This window comes from Ovis canadensis, chromosome 10 (genome assembly GCF_042477335.2).
Source record: "Ovis canadensis isolate MfBH-ARS-UI-01 breed Bighorn chromosome 10, ARS-UI_OviCan_v2, whole genome shotgun sequence".
NCBI lineage: Eukaryota > Metazoa > Chordata > Mammalia > Artiodactyla > Bovidae > Ovis > Ovis canadensis.
This window is the reverse complement of record NC_091254.1, coordinates 40,823,745-40,846,071: the sequence shown is the minus strand read 5'-3', so window position 1 is coordinate 40,846,071 and position 22,327 is coordinate 40,823,745. Positions and strand designations below refer to the sequence as shown.

Genomic DNA, 22,327 nt, shown 5'->3' with positions numbered 1-22,327 from the left:
TCACCCCATCTCACTAACCAGGTTAGTGACCCCTTGCTTTGAGGACTGGGAAAGTTCAAGTTTAAGCTACATCCTCAATCCAATCCTGAGAAGGTGGACATGTTGGTGAAAGTCCCTATTTAACAAAAGCAACAGAAGGAGGTGAAGAAAAGTGTTTCTCTTCATGAGCCCTAATACTAATTACATAGGTTCCTCATGCCTCTTATCAATCTTCCACAAACCTGCAGGCCTTCCCTAAAACGTGTTAGGCACTGTCACACCTTAGGGTGAAGACATTCATACTGTTTCCTTTCCCTGAATTCATTCTCCTCATTCCTATCCATCTTCTCTTCCCCTATTGTTGCTATCTTATGTATCTTTGAGGTCATCTAGAATATTCTCTCCTTTTAATATCTTTCCCCAACTCTCCACTCCCACAGGAAAGTAAATTTCCTGGCACTATCAGTTGCTCTGTGACCTTGGGTAATTGAGTCTCACTGTCCTCATCTATAAAACAGGAAAGTTGTTGTGCAGTTGCTAAGTCATGTCCAACTCTCTGTGACCCCATGGACTGCAGCACGCCAGACTTCCCTGTCCTTCACTACTTCCCAGAGTTCGCTCAAACTCATGTCCATTGAGTGAGTGATGCCATCCAACTATCTCAACCTCTGTTGCCCCCTTCTCTTCCTGCCCTCAAGCTTTCCTAGCATCAGGGTTATTTGCAATGAGTCAACTAATAATACTACTTAACTCTTCAGGGCTAGAGTGAAGATTAAAGCATGCAGTATTACCTGGTTAATAAGTGATATTTAATAAATGTTACTTTCTTTCTCGACTCTGAGACTGAAATTGAATTAATTTACTGTGTCTTTGTTAAATAATCCTGGAACCAAGAATATTTTCCTTTGCCTATGTTAAAAAATATTCAGAAGCAAAAATAACTTTGCTCTTTCCTCCAGGAAATATTTGTTCCTATAAGATAAAACTATGAGTCAATTCAAGTAGTTTACATATCAAGACAGAGTGCTCATCAAGACTCACTCAATATCCTCAATTCACTGTGTGCTTACCAACCTGAAACTATTTTATCAAAAACTCTGGACACTGGTAGTTTGGCTATGTTTAATAAACTCATTTGATCTGGGTTTGATCCCTGGGCTGGGAAGATCCCCTGGAGAAGGGAAAGGCTACTCACTCCAGTATTCTGGCCTGGAGAATTCCATGGACTGTATAGTCTATGGGGTCACAAAGAGTTGAACACAACTGAGCGACTTTCACTTTCACCAAACTAAACTTTGCTTAGTCAACAGGTCTTTTTGGAGAACTGACAGTTGACACCTCTTTTTAATTGTGATTCAGTTGCACTTTGCTTAAACTTCTGCTGTAAGCACTATGTTGTAACTTCATTGTTGGTTAATTGTCTGATGATCTGCCTTTCTTTATAAAATGGTAAGCGTTAAGAAAGCAAGGTTGTGTCTTTGTAATGCCAGTGCTCATCATCAGTGCACCAAAAGGTAAGTAGGAAAAAAACAAAACAAAACAAAAGACAGACATATTTCCTCAAATGAATGGATGAATGAAGGAACAGCCATCCTTGAAGTCACATATCCACTTTTAATCCATTAACCTAGTTGTTTCACCCAAGGCTTTAATCTGGCTTCCAGTTAGACCCAGCCAAGGGGAAGCACCAATTAAGGGTCAGAACATGCTAGCAGAACAGGGACCAGGTACTTATTTCCCCAGCTCCCTGCTCCCACGTCACAGTTGCCAGAGGTTGCTCTACTAAGACCAGAGCTCCTCCTCAGGTACTTTTCTTTTAGCTATATTGCTCCAGGTTCTAACAGTCACTTCCTTCCCTTTGCCCCCACAGGCCATGGCACAAGTAAATACCCCTCCTATTGATTGCCTTCACCATCCTTCATGGATTTCCTAATCCTAGTTACACCCTGGAAATGAGACCCTTCGTTAAATCTTCCTCAGTTACCCTATATGGGTGTGCTGTCAGTATTACAAGAAATCCTGACTGATGCATCTTCTAGGGATAGGGATCACACAGAAAGAGGTACCACCATCGAGCTGATACCTCTCGTAACATAAGAAGTAGTAAGTCTGAGTCTACCTAAGTAACAATGCCAGGACTCCTTAGAATGGAGACTTGTGGTTCTGGAAAAGCTGTTTTCATTTATGTCTTCTGGGAACTAACCTGGCCCCTAAACACTGAAATCAAAGAGTGCCTCTTAAAGTTGTTTCTGGGGGAAAAAAACTTCCCCTCTGAACCTTGGTGAAGTGGTTTTAGGGCAGTAAAGGCCATTATACTTAAGCAAAAACAACTGCATCAAGCTATAACATTTGTGCTGAGTGGTGAAAACCATTCCAGTAGCCTCTATAGCATACCTGAATTATGAAAAGAAAAGCTAAGAAATAAGAGGTTTGATCTCTTCCCCTCAATTCAAAAATTACTGAAATCTGTAATCCTATTAGGAAAAAATCAACAGAATAAGCAGACTTCTCTCACATGCAGAAAGAACCTGAGATTTACTCTGATTTTTAGTTGAATTTGATATGTACTACAGTACATAGCAAAGCCCTTCTGTAAACTAATACTCAGGAAAAGAGAAGATATTTGAAATTGGAAAAAAATATCGTATGTTTTCACTGGTATATCGAACTACAAGTCCAGGTATAAATCTTTTCAGCGCTGTCAGGCCTAGAAAGGGGGGAATTATATAATGGAATATGCAAGAGGAGGGCTTAAGGTCCTTATACAGATGCAAGTTGATTAAAATTAGCACTTCATGAAATTGCTTTTTTTCCCCTACTAGATGAAAAGTGATTCTAAGTGGGACAGAGCTATAAAAGTAAAAAAGTCCTCATTTTTCAATCTACACTAAAGTTTCTTTCCATGTGTGACCTTATTTGGCACTTTAACCTAAGACTGTAATACATGAAGAATTTTAAACATTTGCATTTGCTTATTATGGTTCTTATGAAAAACTGCCAAGATTATCTGAGGGCAGAGAAACTAGCACAGTAGAAAGAAAATTCAAACCCCAAGCTTAGGACTTACACAAAGCCACATAGTGTGTTTAAGATTTAGTCCTAAAGTTGCTGAGAGGATCAGATAAGAGTACATCTACATAGCACTTCTAACAGTGTCTGGTGCTGTGCACATGGCAACTCAGTAGCAGTTACCGTCATGATCAGTGTCCATGAGTGGCATAAGATTCAGAGGCAGTGCTGTCATTCAAGTCTGAAAACTTCGGCAGTACACCTATGAGGCAGTAGGTGCCTGCAAAGAGTTTCTAACTGTGTACATATACAAATAACTTGACTCAACTTGATTTGAAAAGAGAAGAAGTTACAGTCTAGCAGGAATTTTAACCAAAATTGAAATTCCCCTTGGATTGCTGATTCAGATCTGTTACTACCAAAATACTGCAGAGCCTGTGACATGGTAGTGCTGAAAAAAATCATCCTTAATGACATAAAGGGCCTGTTTTAAGACTACTTGGTTCCATTAGATTTCCAAGGTAATACAGTCTTCTGGGTGTCTTCATATTATCAAGTTAACTGGTGCACCATCCTACTAGGGTTGCCAATCACCCCTGAGTACCTTTTATCACATGCTTGGGTTGTTTCTATTTAAGCGCTCTCTGTTCTGCTGACTCACCATCCTCAGAAGTGCATGCTGCCTATTACTGACATTTCTGAGAGATACACAAATTAGACTGAAGCACTGGCAATTAATATTTCTACTCTTCTCTGCATGACATATACAATATTATAAGTGGTACTTTTCTTTTGTAGAAATGAAATTAAGTTACAGAAAAAAGATAGAGTTTTTCAGATCAAAATCAATGACAGGCACACTTTCCAGACAGGCTTATAACGGAGAAGAAAAGACTAAAACATAATGTAGCACTTTTTTTTTTTTCTCTCTCCCCAAAGAGCTTAAAGCAGGAGGTGGAATAGCATCTATGACATTGTATTATTTTTTAAAATCCCTAAAGGAATATAATAATTATTTTATCACTTAAATGTCTTTATTATTTAAAATTAAACAACATAATTTATGATTCAAAAACTGTGTTATTAGGAGCCCCAAATTTATTGGCCATGGTAAAGGCCAAACTTTTAGAACCATACAATGGTTATTATGCATGGTTATTGCACAGCATTTGACCACCCAATGGTTACATGCAATAATGCCAAAGTTCTGAAATGGCATCTAAGCCCATACCTGTTAGAAGCTTCCCTCTTCACACCCTTCTCTCCAAGGGAGACAATACAAACTCCATCATCTCCCTGTGCCCAACCTTGACACCAGTCCTCTTCGCTACCTTTATATCCACTCAAGTGTCACTTCTATAAGTGTTTCCTAAAAGTGGTAACACTCCTCTTTCCCACTTCTTGCTTGATTCTTAGCACTTTCCATCATTTGACACTGTCACACATCTCAACACCCAACAGTCTCCACCTAGCATGTAGACACCTGTTGCTTATAATCTATCTCCTTCTACTGCCCTCCTCTAGGGGATCTTCCCAACCCAAGGATCAAACCCATGTCTCCCTCATTGCAGGTGGATTTTTTTTTTTTAACTGTCTGAGCCACCAGGGAAACTACTAGAATGTAAGGACCATCAGATATTTTGCAATGATTTGCTTATTGCTATACTCTTGGGCCCAGTACAGTGTCTAGCACAAAATACATGTCAAATACTTTTGTTGAATGAATGAGAGAGACCTTCCCTTCCTGAGAGTAGAAATTTACATTTCTGTGTAAGTTCCCTGGGGCCAACTACAGGAGAAAATCATACTCATAAAGTTAAAAAATTACAAAATGAGGAAAAAGGAAGGTTGCTTGTCCTGTTTCACTGTTATACTGAATCATTGTTTCTGATAGATCCATGCAGGGAATATTTAATTTTCCATGGGACTGTACCTCTGTCATATCATTTACTGTTAATTAGGGTTCAGATGCTACAAAGTTAAACTGTGACTATCAGATTTTTATCTTATAGAAATTAAATGATTTCTGTGCAGAAGAAAATAACTCCAAAGATTATACCTTTATTGCACTTTATAAAACAATTTTTTATCTACCTGGAAATCTTTTTTTTTTTCTTTTTTTCATTGGCTTTAAATGCACTGTGCCTAAAATGCATTTTGAACCAGCTTTACCACTTGTCTGGTTCCCTTACCAATGAATTAAATAAATCTTTTACATGCACTTAGTCCATATCTGTATGAGAGTAATATTTTAAAATTTTAAAGATAACATTTTGGGAGTTTGTGTGTGTGTGTGTGTGTGTGTGTGTGTGTGTGTGCCGGGGGGGTGGGGGGTGGGGGGGTGGCAGTTGTCCTATCACAAGATTCCCAAACATATAATAGAGATCAGGAAAAAAGCAATAAATCTGGTTTGCTGGCATATTCATTTCTTTGTCAAGTTGTTTGCAAGCTCAAATCAGTTTTTTAAAGTATCCACTTGTGTTTGTGATTTTTAAATTTAATTCTGACCTATGGCTGATGTTGCAGAACTGGAGAGTCAAGCTATTTGTCCAGCTGTTTGTCATTGAGAACATCTTTCCCTCTTGTTTGGCTTCCCTGGTGGCTCAGATGGTAAAGCGTCTGCCTGCAATGCAGGAGACCCAGGTTCGATCCCTGGGTTGGGAAGATCCCCTGGAGAAGGAAATGACAATCCACTCCAGTATTCTTACCTGGAAAATCCCATGGATGGAGGAGCCTGGTAGGCTACAGTCCATGTGGTAGCAACTTCACTGAGCGACTTCACTTTTCTTTCCGTCTTGTTTGGAGAAGGAAATGGCAACCACTCCAGTATTCTTGCTTGGAAAATCCCATGGACGGAGGAGCCTGGTAGGCTACAGTCCATGGGGCTGCAAAGAGTTGGACACGACTGAGCAACTTCACTTTCACTTCCCTCTTGTTGCCTGAGACTCAAATATGTAACTACACTTGGCAAGTATTAACAAAATAGATTATAAAACCTCACAAAGGAGCTCTGTTCTGATTGTGTTATAAATAATAATAAACCTGTACAAAAATCTAACATTACCAGAATTCCCAGAAAGTAAACTAAGCTTCTATACTTTAAATATGTTATCATTCATTTCTTAAATCCACAAACCAACAAATAGCTAACAGGAAAACTGCTTGCTTGGTAAAAACCCAAGTTTATGTAACCAAAGAGAATCCTTGGACATATTAGACTTGTTTGACCATTTCAGTTTAAAAGCAGCTATATATCTTCTCCCTGACTTTATCTATGTAGACTATAATACAAGAAAACATTTCACAATAGATTTCTATTTTTTTTCACATGAATAAATAATTTCATCTGAAGTCCTCAAAACTCCTATGTGTTTACTGATCAGAAAGACAACATATTTGACATAAAATTTGGGGTTATAAAAACATAAAATTATTTAATTTAAACAAGTTCTGGTAACAAATTAAATTATAATTCTGATAATTAAATCTGTTTAATGTCATCAGTGATTGTGTTCTGTAATATACCAATTTACACATAATATTCAAGATCTTTAGTTAACATTAAGAACATAAGATAACATTAAATTTACTTAATTCATAAATAATCTTTGGGTATCTGGATAATTTTTAAAATTTTGTTGAAAGTGATCGTGAAGTCACTCAGTTGTGCCCGACTCTTTGCAATCACATGGACTGTAGCCTACCAGGCTCCTCCATCCATGGGATTTTCCAGGCAAGAATACTGAGTGGATTGCCATTTCCTTCTCCAGGGCATCTTCCCAACCCAGGGATCGAACCTGGGTCTCCCACATTGCAGGCAGACACTTTACCATCTGAGCCACCAGGGAAGCCAAATTTCGTTGAAGTCCAGCTGATTTAAAATGTGCTAATTTCTACTCTACAGCAAAATGATTTAGTTACACATGGATAATTCTTTTCTGGGGGTAATTTCTAATAAGATAAAATATTATAACATTTGTCAGAAAGCATAGTTTTATATGTATACATGTGTATATATTGTATGAGAAACACTGAATAATACAACTTTAAGGAAAAGCCCACTGCAATATAAGCAGAAGCAAAGATTACATATATGTGTGTGTGTATATATGCAACTCAAGTTTGGGACATATATGTACTCATACGTATGTCTGTGTGCATGCATGCTTAGTCCTATCCAACTCTTTGCAATCCCATGGACTGTAGCCTGCCAGGCTCCTCTGTCCATGAGATTTCCCAGGCAAGAATACTGGAGTGGGTTGACATTTCCTCCTCCAAAGACCTTGTCGACCCAGAAATTAAACCCGGTCTCCTGTATCTGCTGCACTGGCAGCAGAATTCTTTACCCCTGAGACACTTCAGAAGCTACTCTGTTAATGAGGGACCAAATTTCCCCAGACTTTAAAATGGGGAGAAAATTCAAAGTGTTTTTTACACTTAAACTGACTTTGGTGTTTTCCAGAGGGTCCTGGGATTTCCCAGGTGGTACAGTGGTAAAGAATCTGCCTTTGAGCCATAGGGTTCAATCCCTGGGTCAGGAAGTTCCTCTGGAGAAGTAAATGGCAACCCACTCCAGTATTCTTGCCTGAGAAATCCCATGGACAGAGGAGACTGACAGGCTATAGTCCACAGGGTTGCAAAGAGTTGGACACAACTAAGCACGCATGCACACTTGGAAAATCACAAAGATCTGTTTTGCTTTAACTCATGTATTTGCTATTGTCACTGTAACAAGTCACCACCACTTGTCTTAAAACAACACAAATACAACCCCCCTTACATTTCTGGGAGATCAGAAATACAAAGCAAGGTTCAATCAACTAAAATTAAGATGTTGGCAGGGATGGTTCCTTCTAGAGGTTCTGAGGGGAGACTACATTTCCCTTCTTTTTTTCAGCTTCTAGTGCCCACCCATATTCCTTGGCTTATGGTCCCTTCCTCCATATCCAAAGCATATCACTCCAATCTCTGTCTCCATTATCACACCACATACTCTTCTCTTTTATATAATCCTTATGATAATACTGGTCTAACTCAGATAATGCAAAACAATCTTCCATTTCAAAAACCTTAATTTAATTATGTCTGGAAAGACATGTCTTTTATGGTAACATATTTTACATTAGATATAAAGATCTCTGGGAACCCATTATTCAGTCTAGCATACCTTGTAAAAAGAGAACCAGAAATAATTAGGTAATCTACTTGAAGACCATGAGCCTGTAGGCCCCAGACCTAGTGGAGCCTGAGGATTGATAATGTTAACCCTTCTGGCAATGCCCTGTTACCTCACCATCAACCAAGCAGAGAACTGTTAAGGAACTGATCACACACCTAAGACTCTTCTCCCTCACCTTGTCTTTTAAAATGCTTCTCTGAAACTCTTTGGGGAATTCAGGTAATTTGGGCATCAGCTTCCCTGCTCTTCTTGTGTGGCCCTTGCAAAAAAACCTTTCTGCACTCCAAACTCTGACTTTTTGGTTTGCTTGGCCTTGCTGTGTATTGGGTATGTGATCTTGGGTTCACAATATCAAGAAGGAGAACCCTTGATGTTCTGACATATCTCTGCCCTGAGACACTTTCTTTTGTTCTCTGTGAGATAGTCTATCTTTTTTAAGCTCTGAAGGCAAGGCTTGCCGACAACTGAAGTCATCTTAGATTCCTTAAAGGCATCACTGAGAGGTATGCAAATATATGCAAATAGAGTACACAACAGAGTAATTAAAATAAAATCTAGTAGCCTTAAATAGATACCAAATAATAGTCCTAGGAGAGGCAATTAATTCTATTGTTTACAACCACTCCCTTTGTTAGCTGATCTTTTTTTTTTTTCCCCAAATGAAGAGATAAATCACTTTCTTTGCTTCTGTGAAAGAAAAACAAAAAACATTTCATTTATATTCTGCTTCATTTTTGTCTAGAAAAGCATAGCCAAACAATGCCTATTAATAAGAGGAAAAATAACTCAGAAATGGACAATGGCTTGGAAAGCTTTCAGAGTCTGGCCACTGCTCACATTTTAGCCTCATCTTATTCCCCACCCCCTTCTCTCAACTCTCAGCTCCTTCTACATGGAAATCCTGGCAATTCCACCATCCCACATGCAACCAGTCCCCAACCAAAGGTTATTCCTCCATCAGAAGACAGACTACATCCCTGCCTTCAGATGCATACCACCCAGTCAGGGAAAGATACTAAAAAAGCAGGTAATTATATCATCCAGGATGCTAAATGCAATCAATGCTGGAGATGCAGAGTGTGGTGGAGGTGTGAACTGGAGCACCTAAAAGAGGAGGAAGGACCGGTCAGTGAAGAGCCTGAAAGATGTTACACTTGAGCTGACTAAAGGAGGTATAGGAAGCAAGTCCTAGTAGAGCAGAGACCTAGAATACAGGATCTAAAAATCTGTATTTGGAACAACTACTCAGAGTTACGGGGGTGAAACATCAAGTGTGAGGCCAGGAGAGACAGGAGAATGAGGCTCCAAAGGCAGAGCAGCCAGAGTTTGAGGCCTGGGTTTGCCACTACTAAAAGATGAACTCTGGTGCGTTCAAAGTTCAAAGCTTATTTAAGCAAGGGCTTCCCTGGTGGTCCAGCAGCTAAGACTGCCTGCTTCAAATCCATGGAGCCTAGGTTTGATCCCTGGTGAAGGACTGGGAAGCCTGGCATACTGCAATCCATGAGGTCACGAAGAGTCAGACATGACTAAGCAACTGAACAACAACAACAGGGAACTAAATCCACGTGCCAAGGACTAAAAGATTCTGCATGTAGTGAGGAAAACTTAAGATTCAGCATGCCACAACTAAGATCTGGGGCAGCCAAAAAATTATTTTTTGAAAAAGTTTATTTGAGCAACAATAAATTCCGACCCAGCAGCACCAAACCAGAAGTGGTTAGGAATGTTCTACCAACAGGGACTGGGCAGAGACTTTTATAGAGAAAAGGCAGAGTAAGGAAGTTATTGACTCTCTACAGCTTATGGGAGTAACTATCCATCTAGAGTGGAGACCACCTGTGTACACCTTCACAGAAGAAAGGAGGGGCCAAGACTAAAGGGGCCGGTCTCTAGTTCAGAGGCTGCTACTGTAAAACCCAGGTGGCTTCAGTGAAATAAGCGTCAGTGGACAAGAGAGGGGGGCACATTTTAAAGATATTAAGGATGGAGAGAATTAACTGAATTGATCATAGATAGAGAGTTGGGATGAGAAAATAGTCAATGTCACTTCCCAGTTGTCAATGGCAAAGCCCTTTGCTATGCTATGCTAAGTCACTTCAGTCGTGTCTGACTCTGTGCGACCCCATAGACGGCAGCCCACCAGGCTCCCCAGTCCCTGGGATTCTCCAGGCAAGAACCCTGGAGTGGGTTGCCATTTCCTTCTCCAATGCAAGAAAGTGAAAAGTCAAAGTGAAGTCGCTCAGTCGTGTCCGACCCTCAGCGACCCCATGGACTGCAGCCTACCAGGCTCCTCCATCCATGGGATTTTCCAGGCAAGAGTACTGGACTGGGGTGCCATTGCCTTCTCCAGGCAAAGCCCTTTAACGAATCCCAAATAATAAAAATAGGTTTCGGGTAATAAAGTCAAGTCTAACCGTTACCCCCACCCCACTCCTCCGCCACCCCTTTTCCTTTATGCTTAGTTCCACTGGCTCATAAGGTGGCAGTGCAGAGGCTGAACACCTGGAGCTTCAGACCCAAGTTCCTGGTATGAGCCGCCTGGGCTGCACATCACCTCGGGGCATGTGCTGCTGCTGCTGCTAAGTCGCTCAGCTGTGTCCGACTCTTAGCGACCCCATGGATTGCAGCCCACCAGGCTTCTCCGTCCATGGGATTTTCCAGGCAAGCGTACTAGAGTGGGCTGCCATTGCCTTCTCCTCAGGGCGTGTACAAGTGCCTAAAACAGCCCTCAGGCAAGATGGCGGCAGGCCACGCGCAGAGAGGCTGCGCAATCCTGGAAGAGAGGCGGGAACCACACAGCGGGGCGCGGCCCAAACCCCACACCTCTTCGCTGACTAGACCCCCGAAAAGCCGCCCTGCCCACCACCTGATGCCACGGCAAGAGCGCGTTTATGCTCACACCTCTCTATTCTCTGATAAAGACTGCTTCTGAACTGAACTGAGTCTCATTCTGTGGGTGGGCTCGAGTGACACCAGACAGGCTGACTCGTGCAAGGCCTGACTTGGAAGAACTGCTAACATAATTTTCATGCTTGGCAACTCTGTAGGTACTGGTGTCCACAATGAAACGGGAGCATGGGAATAGGATTTGGGGTTGGAGAGATGCTGAGTAGCATATTAAATGCACTGAGGAAAAAAAATGCTTGATGAGCAGAAGGCAGGTAGGTTCTGGCACATGGATGGTCACATGGAGTATTAGTGTAAGGGGATATGGCAGTAGGGGAAAAAGACCCCAGAAGAGGCTAGCTGGCAGCTGGGCAGGGGGAAGAAAAAAGTGATGGCTGAAGTAGGACAGTGACAGCATGGATTCAAGTGACAGATTCAAGATATATTTAGGAAGTAAATTGATTTTGTCCCCTTCATTCTTCAACCATTCAAACATTATTCATGAGCCCAAGACTATGTTAATTGCTTTTATGGAATGAGTAATCACAAGCTAGAAAAATTTGGATGCTGAAGACTTTGGCATGTATTGTTAGGGTCTTTTTTTCCACTCTGATGTCTAGAACCTTCTTAATGTTCATGCTAGAAATACCCAAAAAGAGTATTCCAGTCTCTTTATTTTCTGGGAGTAATGGAGGTGATTTACCCAAGTCACTTAGCTAATTGACAGAGTAGAATTAAAATCCTTCTGGTTTCTAATACGGTACTGATCTCTCAACTTGGTGTGTACTTATAAATATTTAAAACAGCCTTCTAAAGATACACAGAATGTCAGAGAAGCTACACTTTAAACAATCCATCCTTATGCCCAAAGGTACATTAGAACTAGAATCATGAAATTAATAGCTATTGATACTTACTCACCCAAAATCAATACATTTCTTGGTTAAGATGAGTGGTTGTTTTTGGGTATAACATAAAGAGATCGGGGAAAGCCCAGTGCACCTGAGTGCTGCTGACAGATGGAGACAGCATGCTGGGAAGGCAGGGGAGCCTGCAGCTGGACACCGGGGCTGGGGCCAGCTTCAGCCAGGCCAGAGCTTACGACTCACGTTATGACCAGCCCTGGGCAGGGGTGGAGATATGAAATTAGTAACTGAGTCCATGAATTTAAGAACCTCAAATTTGGAAACCTTCAGGACATCCAGGTTCCTAATCCAGGTCCCCATATTCTAAGTGTTCTGTGACTTTGGACCAACATAATTTTTTTAAAATTTTTCAAAATTGTTGTTGGGGTGTAGTTGCTTTACAATATTGTGTTACTTTCTACCGTATAGCAAAGTGAATCAGCAATATGTGTACATATATTCCCTCTTTTTTGGGTTTCCTTCCCATTTAGGTTACTGCAGAGCATCGAGTAGAGTTCCCTGTGCTATACAGTAGGTTCTCATTAGTTATGTTTTAAACAGTAGTAGTGTATATATGTCAATGCCAATATCCAAATTCATCCCACCCCACTGTTCCCCCTTGGTATCCACACATTTGTGCTCTATGTCTGTGTCTCTATTTCTATAAAAAAGATTGTCTATACCAATTTTTTCAGATTCCACATATATGCTTTAATATATGATATTTGTTTTGCTCTTTCTGATTTACTTTACACTGTAAAATTGATTAGCCATATGTGAATGTTGCACAAGTAGAATTGTGCCGCAGAATGTGATACTCTAAAGAAAACCTATGACCAAAATGGTGCTCTGGCCCTAGACTGGAAGTAAAAATACATGATGTATATAGGTTATAAGAACCCCTAAAACAGGTCATGTTTATTCAAATTATTTTATTGTGAAATGAAAAAAAAAACAAGCCGACTTACTAATATAATGAATCTAAATTGAAATGCCACATTCTTTATGAGCCACTGCTACTTTCAAACAGTGTTAAGAACAAGTGTTCACTAAATGCATTCCTTTTAGAAGCTGTCTTAATGTGGAAGTGAAATACCATATACACTCACCATTTCCATGGTAACTATTTTCTTACTAAATGGAACTAGCATAATCAGCATTTAAGACCTTCTATTTCCTGAAATGTTCATCTTATGTGAATGTCTTTATATTCAAGTTACATGCAGTATCTTCCTGTTTTATTTTCTTCTTTTAATTAAACCTAATTTTGTTCAATGTGGTGGCTCTCTAGAGGAAAAATAATGTGGTGTATTTGTTGCTCTATTGTTTATAAGAGATTCCTTTAATATTTTAGTGTTTTCTAATAAAAACTGACATATTTCTTTTTTTCATAATGTTGAAAATTCAGAGCTTCTTTAAAAATAATTCAGTCAATATATGTCCTGGATGTGGTGGTTAAACACCACAAGAAATGTTTTGTCTGTGTTAAAAGATTATTTTCAGAAAACATAGAATCATGTTTCTTATAAACATATGAAAATAAATATGTGTTTAAAATGTTTATTTTACTCATTATGTGAATCTCTCTCCATGACATCTGAGTCTTATTTTCTACTAGGTCTCAACCTTTAGTCCTTGATGAACCTGCATAGCCCAGTTTTACCAAGAATCCATTTAGAATCTCCATCCTTGATATCTGATAACCCTGGCCTGCCTTCAAGAATAATCTTGTTAAGTTGGTTTAGAAAGAATCCCTCTACCCTTGAAATCCACTCTTAGTAAATTTTCATTGTTCATCTGCTCACTCAGCTGTTTGGCTATAAATTCCCAGCTGTTTTTGCTGTATTTGGACTTTCCTGGGAGCTCAGATGGTAAAGAATCTGCCTGCAATGCAGGAGACCCCGGTTGGGTTCCTGGATCAGGAGGATGCACTGGAGAAGGGATAGGCTACCCACTCTAGTATTCTTGAGCTTCCCTGGTGGCTCAGCTGGTAAAGAATCCACCTGCAATGTGGGAAACCTGGGTTTGATCCCTAGGTTGGGAAGATCCCCTGGAGAAGGGAAAGGCTACTCACTCCAGTATTCTGTACAGTCCATGGGGTTGCAAAGAGTCAGACATGACTGAGCAACTTTCACTCATTTGCTGTATTTGGAGTTGAGCCCAGTATCTCAATAGTCTTCACATTTATCACAATAGTCCTGAAAAAAGTCTTCCTTACCATTTGAACAAGTATAAGCATAATTTTTTTTCTTTAACTCAGACATGTTATAACCAGTTCAAAGGAAAAATAAAAAGCACAAACTTAAGGAAATAAAGGAATAAAATTGTAAATGGTGACAAAACTGGTTTCTTTCAAGGGGCAAGGAAGTCTCATAGACAAGACAGAGTTTACATATCTGCCAATTACCTACAGTTTACAAACCCTGTAAAATAGTTCAAAGACAACATTCTAGAATTTGTTGCAGAGCAACAGGAAGATAGCCAGGAAGACCGAGAGAACTTAATTTTCCACCAAAGTATAATTTTTATTTCTGGCGTTGTGTGGTGACCATAGACAGCACAAGTCACACTGTAAATTTCTTTCACCATCAGTTTTGTAATCATACTTTTCCAGAACCCTAAGCGTGGCTTCTCACAATTTGAGCTGAAAAACAATTAACTGTGACAAAGTAAGAAAAAAGTAGATATTTAACTCTTACAGGTCATCTATGAAGTGCAATCTATACACTTTTGAGAAGAATCCAGTCTATTGATAATCCTTATTTAAAAGCCCATAAATAATCACTCAGTATGGCCAATAAATGTATAACATAGATTAATATTCTCATTAGTAAATACATCTTTTGAATTTTAAGAAAAATACATTAGAAGGAAAATAGAAACTAGCTAGATAGAAAAGAAAGTGCTAGAGAGATTAAAGAGTTCTTAATTCGTTGAAATAATTATATAGCTTTCATGGCAGTTTTTCATACTGTCTTATTTAAACTGTTTTAAAACATATTTTGACCCTACTCCATTCAGTACAGTGGTGGTGCATGCTCAGCCACTATCATGTCTGACTCTTTTGCAACCCCATGGAATGTAGCCCACCAGTCTCCTGTACATGAGACTTTTCATGTAAGTATAGTGGAGTGGGTTGGCATTTCCTCCTCCAGGTGATCTTCCCAACCCAGGGACAGAACCCACATCTCCTAGGTCTCTTGCAATGGCAGGTAGATTCCATCGAGCTACCTGGGAAGCCCCTGTCCAGCACAGGGACTGTGTCTATCACCATGGTCTCCTCCACAGATCTTAGTGCCTTGGACATATTATATGTTGACTGTGGGACTGAGCTGAATGCAACTCAATGAAGGCTTCTTTGTGTATGTAAAGTGCCATTTCCCAGGCTTTCTACAGCCCTAATTTAATTTTTAAAATAATTTTAGATAATACTACTATCATTTATTGAGCACTGATCATGTGCCAGGCTGTGTGCTAAGAGTTTTTACACTTATTATTTCATTTAATCTCTGAAACAACTATATGAAGTTATTATCCTCCTTTTACCAGAGATATAATGGTATTAGGTTTTATTGTTGTGCAGACCTACCCAAATATACACATGCATTTTGTCCTCTGCACCATCATCATCTTTCTGGGATTAAAGCCAGTTTTCTTACCCCCATTTCTAACCTCTGTGTTCTGGGCCATTAAAAAGTGCGGGTGTGCACATAGGCAATTTGAATGGGGCTCCACAAAGTGTTAGGCTTCCCAGGTGGTTCAGTGGTAAAGAATCCACCTGCCAATGCAGGAGACTTGGGTTCGATTAATGGGCCAGAAAGAACCCCTGGAGAAGGAAATGGCAACACACTCAATCCAATGGACAGAGGAGCCTGGTGGCTACAGTGAATGGAGTCACAAAGAGTCAGTCATGACTTAGTGATTAAGCAATGACAACCACTAAATCTTGGGGTGTATATTCTGCTGAGTTATCTACAGGCAATTATAGACACCTGTGGAAGAAGACCCTCACACCCAACTGAGGAACAGCTCACCATATGCCTCAGCTCAGACACTGTGAAGTTGTCATCTCAAATGTAGGCAGATTGCAGGCACTGGTCCATCTTTCTGAAAGCAGAGGTCACCAGGTTCTCCTCCTTCTAGGCTCACTAACCTCCTCTAAAGACAGAACACACACCCAACTCAGGCACAACCCAACATTCTTCTGATCTACCTGGGCCATAGCAAAATGAGTCTTCATCCTTTTTCTAATTAATTGTTATGGTACCAACATCTCTCTTGATTTTTTTTCTAATTTTTATTTTTACTTTATTTTGCTTTATAATACTGTATTGGTTTTGCCATACATTGACATGAATTAGCCACGGGTGTACATGAGTTCCCAATCCTGAACCCCACCTCTCTTGATTTTTAAGAAGCATTTATTTTTCACTCTCAAACCAGCTAAGTTCTTGAGAAGGAAAAACCTTAATTTTAGAAATGCACTCTTCTGATGTAGGCTTCAGAGGTTGTTTTAGAATTCAAAAACTGAATAGGCTTCTTGTGCCTTCATAAAAGAAGCAACCATTTGGAGGCCTCTGACTGAGTCTCAGGGGTAGGGAAGCATTTTCTGTTAAAGGCCAGATAGTAAATATTTCAGATTTTGTGGGCCACAGAGAGTCTGTGTCACATAATCAGCATTTTTTTGCATAACCTTTTCAAAGTATAAAACAATTCTTAGCTCCATTGCTTCTGTAAGTTCAAGGGATTCACTTTCGTGATCTGAATTGTAAGAAGAGATGTGTTCAAGACAATTTGTTTGTCTATTTTTCTCTTTTGAGCTCAAATCAGTTAAGAATGTCATGCCCATTGGGAAGTGAATATCTGAACTTGTGAGTTTTGTATTTCTATATGTATGTTTGACCCATGGCTGAAATTTTAAAACTCAAGCTATAATAAGCTCTTTTTCAAACATACAAATATTATATATCTTTTCTGAATCTTTATACATCTATAATTTACAATGACCTTTAAGTGTTGAGTGAGTGTGCAAGATTCATAAATTAGATAACAAAGTCTCTCCAATTAAAGGTACTCTATTGTAATTGACTTATAGGGATAAATGGTATTTATATAAATGAATATTACTAAAATTCTGAGAAATCAAAGAAACTTATCTTTTAATAATTTCAGTGAGCTAAAAAAGGCATTCTTAATGAAATTAACTGAAATAATTTAAGAATTCAAGTTCACATAATTTGGATAAGTTTTTGCAAATGAAACTAATTTAATATTGGTTTGGTAAAAGAGTTATATCTTCTCTGGGATATCATCATTTAAGAATCATACAAGATTACATCTTTAGTTTACTTGGGTATGTTCTTCTTACATTCATACAGGCTTACTTATGGAATCAGCTGCTGCTGCTGCTGCTGCTGCTACCGCTAAGTCGCTTCAGTCATGTCCGACTCTGTGTGACCCCACAGACAGCAGCCCACCAGGCTCCCCTGTCCCTGGGATTCTCCAGGCAAGAACACTGGAGTGGGCTGCCATTTCCTTCTCCAATGCATGAAAGTGAAAAGTGAAAGTGAAGTCGCTCAGTCGTGTCCAACTGTTCGATACCCCATGGACTGCAGCCTACCAGGCTCCTCTGTCCATGGGATTTTCCAGGCAAGAGTACTTGAGTAGGGTGCCATTGCCTTCTCCATGGAATAAGCTAGCACTACTTAAATAAGCTAGCATTACTTCTGAGGAAATATCAATAGCCTTAGATATGCAGATGACACCACCCTTATGGCAGAAAGTGAAGAGGAACTAAAGAGCCTCTTGATGAAAGAAGAGAGTGAAATAGTTGGCTTAAAACTCAATATCCTGAAAACTAAGATCATGGCATCTGGTCCCATCACTTTATGGCAAATAGATGGGGAAACAATGGAAACAGTGACAGACTATATTCTGGAGGGCTCCAAAATCACTGCAGATGGTGAGTGGAGCCATGAAATTAAAATAAGAAAAGCTATGACAAACCTAGACAGCATATTCAAAAGCAGAGACATTACTTTACCAACAAAGGTCCATCTAGTCAAAGCTATGGTTTTTCCTGTAGTCATGTATGGATGTGAGAGTTGACTATGAAGAAAGTTAAGCGCTAAAGAAGTGATGCTTTTGAACTGTGGTACTGGAGAAGACTCTTGAGAGTCCCTTGGACTGCAAGGAGATCCAACCTGTCAATCATAAAGGAAATCAGTCCTGAATATTCACTGGAAGGACTGATGCTGAAGCTGAAGTTCTAATACTTTGGCCACCTGATACAAAGAACCAACTCATTTGAAAAGACCCTGATGCTGGAAAAGATTGAAGGTGGGAAGAGAAGGGGACGACAGAGGATGAGATGTGACGACATGATGTGATGACATGTCACTGATGTGATGACATGAGTTTGAGTAGGCTCTGGGAGTTGGTGATGGAGAGGGAAGCCTGGCGTGCTGAATTTGCAAAGAGTCAGATAGGACTGAGAGACTGAACTGAACTGAGCATTATTTCTACTAACTGTTTAAGGTTTTGAATAGTGTGAATTTGTGTTTAATCAAATTAAATCACTGTTCTAATAACTATTTCAACATTAATTATATTTTATAATATGTCAGCTAAATGATAGCTTCCAAGATTTTTAGATAATTTAAAATCTTGCACTGATATTAAATTGAATAAATTAATGGATATTCATTAAATACCAGATCATTTCTAGGTAAGATGGAATACTGACTGAAGCATTAATTACTAAATGTAACTATAAGTTTATATGCTTTTATCTCTTATTTTTTGATGGTATGGAGAATCTATATTTGGGGTGTTTTATGAATGTTTTCATATTTTTCCACTTTGAAAACCTGTACTTAAAGACTATATAGGAAATAGGAAGTTACAGAGGTTCAGTAAATGGGAATTTTACTCATCCTGGTCAGAGATGGGCATAGTTTGATAGTTTTGTTTATAAAATTTTCAAAAAGTTTTATATCAAATATTATAATAATATAAAACTAGACTTTAGTTTTCTGTTAAAATGAAAAAATTTGTCTTGGATTATTGACTAGGTCTTGATAAATAGTCATTAAAGTTTATTTTTATCTTCTGTCTAGATAGAAAAAATTCTGTAATACAGACTCATTTTCACAGATTATGTTTATTATTTCCTTGATTATTCAGGAAAACAAATGTTTCTCATTTAGGAGAAAGTTAAGGTTCTTTCCAATCAAGTTACCTTCCAGGCTTACTTTTAAAATATTTTATAGTCACTTTGGTATTTAAGCATCCCATGATCTTAGATAGCCAAGTATCCCATAATCCTGGTTCAAAAAAAAGTGAAAGTGTTAGTCACTTAGTTGTGTCCAACTTTTTCTGACCCCATGGACTGTAGCCTACCAGGCTCCTCTGTCCATGGAATTTTCCAGGCAAGAATAGTGGAGTGGGTTCCCATTTCCTCCTCCAGGGGATCTTCCTGCACGAGGGATTGAACCAGGGTCTCCCACATTGAAGGTGGATTCTTTACCGTCTGAGCCACCTGGGAAGCCCATTCTGGCTCAACCAAGCATTCAAATCTAACAACTTTTCATATCTTGCCTTTCCAAAATTGAAACCTAAAATATATCTTTTTAATATATATATTTCATTGTGGATAAAGAAGATGTGGTTAAAGAAGATTCTTTACCCACTTATCTGTGGATAGTCACTTAGGTTGCATTTATATACATAAGGTCTTCCCAGGTGGTGTTAGTGGTAAAGAACCTTCCTGCCAATGCAGGCAATGTAAGAGATTCAATCCCTGGGTAGCAAAGATACCCTGGAGGAGTGTATGGCAACCCACTCCAGTATTCTTGCCTGGAGAATCCCACGGACAGAGGAGCCTGGCAGGTTACAGGCCATAGGGTCACAAAGAATTGGATATGACTGAAGCAACTTAGCATAGCACACAAGGGAATATTATTCAGCCATGAAAATAAATCTTGCCATTTTCTACAGCATGGATGGACTTAGAGATATTATGCTAAGTGAAATAATTCAGACAGAGGAAGACAATTTCCAGTCCTCTTCTTCTGGCAGGCTGGGAAGATCCAATCATCTAATTACATGTTTAGTTTCTCTGGAAACCAGGTCCCATCCTTCAAGAATCACTTCATTAGCACAAGGAGGAGAAGGGGACGACAGAGGATGAGATGGCTGGATGGCATCACTGGCTCGATGGACGTGAATCTGAGTGAACTTCAGGAGTTGGTGATGGACAGGAAGGCCTGGCGTGCTGCGATTCATGGGGTCGCAAAGAGTCAGACACGACTGAGCTACTGAACTGAACTGAACTGAAGATGTGGTTGAAAGGGGCTTATTGTGAATAACAGAACATTCTCTTCTCAGCCTTATCTCTAAAGAAATTACAAGTGTTTGGAAGTTTTGTGCCGGGAACCAGGGACAAGATCAAATATATGTCTCTTGTATGTAACAATATCACAAGGTGTGAGACAAAACTTTAGCTGAAACAGTTCTAAAAGGTACAATGAAAATATATGCCAGAGGCCACTTCAAGTAAGGACAGTTGATATACTTAATTACTCATACATAAATGACACTGCTCTTCAAATCTTTTCTAAAAGAATAATACGTATAAATAAATAGTATTAGGAGCAGGAGCAATCTTCAATTAGTCCATCATTTTTAATGATATAATAGTTTAAAGAAATGGTAATGGTAATAGTTTAAAGAAAAAAACAAAGAAAGAAATACCCCAGAGCTATGCATTATTTAGTTAACAAAACTTACTATGACAAAATATGTCTCTTTGACTTGATGATTATTCGGGGCTGGTTGTTTTTAAGAAACAAAAGCATCTCCTCCCATTAACTGCCTGAAATAATTCATATAAAAGGCCTGTTCCAGAAAGAACTATCAGCGCAAAGTACTGAAACATAATATGAACTAGGTGTGGCACTGTAGGAGAAACTAAGCATTTTGTTTGCTCAAAGTGTTATATCTGCCCATTGTCTCTGTGTGGCCTGGAAATCATTTGTTTGCCAAACATTTGCGTCTTTCATTGCCAACTAAGAAGTATCACTTGTCATCAGGCTCTTCAAGAATAGAGTGCTTAGCCACTGCAGTTGCTGACCTTCAACACACTCTGAAAGGTGTTCAGGGAAGAGGTCAGAATGAAGCACTCTGTAGTCTGGGAGAACAGGCCTTCAGGTAGATATTTTCAGATTTATAAGCCCAATATCTTAGATCTTCTCATATCCAGAAAAGCAGGAAAATCATGAAAGGAGATATCTGCTCTTCATGACTAGCAGTAACATTCTTGTGACTAGCCTCAGCCTTCTGCCTAAATGTGTGCTTAACTACATGTACACGCCCTTTACTAAAATCATGTACATAGAGACCTCCCCCAAGATCTCCTCTGAGCAGTTCCTCAGAGCTATCTGACAGGCTTTCTTCCATGCTTTTTTCCTCAACTTGCCCCGAATAAAACTATATTCACAACTCTTACATTGTGCATGTTTTTTTTTAATAGACATCATCTTCCTATAAATTGTCTCCCTTCCCTTTGAAGTCCCAAACCCCTACCTGCTTCTCTTTCTCTCAGATGGCATAGAAGCTTCAGTTGCCTGGCCTGCCTTAGACTCATATTCTTATGGAGCCTCCAAACATAAATAATTAATTTTATTTTCTCCTGTTGATCTCTCTCACACTCACTTAATTCTGACCAGCCAGATAACCTAGAAGGATAGAGAAAAGTTTTTTCCCTTCCCCACAGTGAGCACTTTTGAAATATAGTGGATAGTAAAATAATGGGAAAGTGAAAGTAAAGTCGCTCAGTCATGTCCGACTCTTTGAGACCCCAAGGACTGTAGCCCACCAGGCTTCTTAGTCCATGGAATTTTCCAGGCAAGAGTACTGGAGTGGGTTGCCATAAAATAATGGGAGGGGAACACTAGAACAGCAGAATGGTTTTCCCAGGACTCTGGAAAGGCCATAGGGCTTATTAGGAAGTACAGTCTACAAGTGAGTAAAAGGTAATGGAGTGAATTACCAAAGGTAGCAAATTATCAAAGGAGACAACAATTCTACGGTAATGCTCTCCATTTCACGCCTTGAACTAAAACCCAGCCAGCAAATGAAATAAAGTGAGCAGGAAGATCCTAGGAATTGACATTCAAATAAGCACTCCAGGCAACCCACACTGAATTCTGCCAGGGGAAGAATGTTTGGGGTGCTTATTTGCATGTTGGTTACCAGACAGTTCTTTCAGTTCATAGCCATTTTAAGACACTCATTGTCAGAGCCTGGGAACACACTGAAGTATCTGAACAAAGGGGAACTGGCAATGAGTTCTCTTATGTAACCCATA

At 39.4% G+C, this 22,327-nt stretch overlaps 1 non-coding gene across 1 annotated transcript; it reads left to right on the top strand.

The window, feature by feature from the left end:
• Nucleotides 1–5,580: 5,580 nt before the first annotated feature.
• Nucleotides 5,581–5,652, top strand: TRNAC-GCA (transfer RNA cysteine (anticodon GCA)). Its single transcript has one exon. It is a non-coding gene; the product is annotated as a tRNA-Cys (tRNA).
• The last annotated feature ends 16,675 nt before the right edge of the window (nt 5,653–22,327 follow it).